A 2,432-nucleotide genomic window follows, 5' to 3' on the forward strand; every position below is an offset into this window, starting at 1 on the left:
CCAAGAGTGGGAGCTCTTTGGAGTTCCAGGAAAACAATAAACTGGCTGTGCCAGCCAGAGCAGCCTGCATCTCCTGATACCATTGTGATGCAGGAAACTGCCAGGGAGAACTTTTCAATTTCCTGGGAGGGGGACTGAAGAAACTAGCAGCCCACAGCGGGTTCCAGATTCCTCCTAGACCACCAGGAACAAGATAATTGCATGTTTACATTAAATATAAATTCATTTATAAATGCAAATATGTCACAGACTGTGCGCTATCCAGTGAACATCATAAGGTGACGATGTAGGGCCTTGTGGGTATGTTGGCCAGAATTTAAGGTGTAAACATTGTCCGTGTCTCCCTGGACAGGAGAATTACAGACACTGCAGAAGGGTGGTTTAGAAGAATAGGCATATATAGGGTGATTATGCTAGCAAAGGTCGCCTTAGATGATGTACAGTAGAGTAGACCCCCTCCCGCTGAAAGCTTGTGAGGAGCAAAATGGTGTTTTTGGCAAGAAATAATAGAAACTACAAGGACTGCTACACTCACCCTGTCACTGCTAATAGGACATAGGAGCAGGTTGCGTGAAACAAAAAATTAAAATTGCAGGCTGTGTATGGAAGCAGACAGCTGGTGGTATAGATGATGCAAAGTCCATGTCAGTATGGCTGATGTCTCTCTCTGACAAAGTGGAGTCGGGGATCTGCAGCTCAAGCCCTGGTGTGGGATCCATGCAGTCTTCAGGAGCCTCAGGAGGAGAACTAGTGCTGCTCCCCTACAAGATTCCCGGTCAGGTCACAAGTGCAGCCGCCGGATGCAGTCACCTTCTCTTTGAGTCCCAGAGACACGGGGGAGACGGCAACACCAGCTGGTGTGGTCAGCCAGAGCAGGCGCTGCTGGAAGACCGGACCTCAGAGAGCAGCGGGACCAGGGACCATCTGAAGGTAGAGTCCCACAGTGGAGGAGGAGATCTCTGTGACAGCTCGCGATCTAGAGTGGAGGTCCCGCCAGTACTCCAGTCAGCGGCTTCAGAGCTCCGGGAAGGCCGCAATGTATATCAGCCCCTCAGTGGGGGGGAACACGCTGGAAAACTCTTCCAGGGAGCACAGGCAGGTGCCTTCTATAATATACCCCTTTCAGATTGACAATAGCGAGGTCGCACCCAGGAATGTGTACACGGGTGCTTCCCAGGTGAGACCCCTTCAGACTTGCGGCTGACCCAGCATTTTGCCGTGGTGACGTCATTGCTGACACTACCGGAGCCGGTGCTTGGATATAATCATCCTCCTACGCAGAGAACGGGCGCCGGGTCGCCTTGACCTGACTTACCCGTTCACACTGCACCGCATCCCAGGTCGATTCCGGATTGAATTCTGGTCGAGACCTGGGAAGAAATGCCGGGACGCTCGACCCGGGATATTCTTTCAGGATCCTTTCACACTGAGCAAATTCCCGGGTTGATGCGCGTTCATGTGCAATAACCCAGGAAATGTTTGTCAGTGTGAAAGGGGTGTAACTGTGGCATTTCAGAGCCTGGAAGCCCCTAAAAGAGACACTTTTAGGGGAAATTTACTGGACACATCTATCCTCGTTCACAGGCAGGCCACAGCCCCAGGAGATTTATTCATCTTAATTTTGTTTAGTAGTTCACGGACTACTTCCTCACTCAAACAAGTACTCCGCAATGGTACATTATCATGTCACTCACTGCCTCCACCATCTGGTCATCTCTGAACACTGATGAAAAGAATTTGTTCAATATTGCTCTAGCATCCATAGGAAATATTGGAAAATTAGTACGATGGGTTATAGACGGGGTCCAAAGGAGCCAGTGCACTTTAAATTTCTTCAGTTAGGTGTGCTGGCTCTTCCCCTGTATGCCTCCTCCCACAGGCAGCTTAAAAAAAGTGCCCTCAGGAGAGGATGCACATCTCTGCAGCTCCAGAGATTTTTCTTCAATTTCTTTTAAACTTTTATTATTTTCGGTATGCTGTTTTGGGCAACAGCATACCTGCACCGTAGGAGTTAGGGGGGGGGCAGTCACCGGCCTTCCGAAGGGTTGTTGCTCAACAGGGCACTGCGCCTTGGCTGTCACAACCGCAGCACGCCGCACACCCCTAACACTGCCTAAAGGTGATGACTTTGGTGAGTACAAACTGCGGGCCCCGGTTCAAGGTGTGGCTGAATGCGGTGTGGCATACGGGACCCTCCTGGGGGTAGGGGGGCAGCTAGAGCCCCCAGTATAGACTGGCTTAAAACAGCTTGTACTAGCACTTGTGTGATGTTTTTACACAAACAGGAGACATTGCCAGTATAAAAAAATCAGTGTAGCTCTGGCGATATTGGAGGGGGCGGAGCTTCCTCAGAGCGGGACCAGAGGCATTTTGGCGCCTTCCTCTGCTTAATGCAGCCACAGACAGCGCACACACACACAGCGCTTCCTGCC

The sequence above is a fragment of the Pseudophryne corroboree genome, chromosome 3 (assembly GCF_028390025.1).
Source record: "Pseudophryne corroboree isolate aPseCor3 chromosome 3, aPseCor3.hap2, whole genome shotgun sequence".
Lineage (NCBI taxonomy): Eukaryota > Metazoa > Chordata > Amphibia > Anura > Myobatrachidae > Pseudophryne > Pseudophryne corroboree.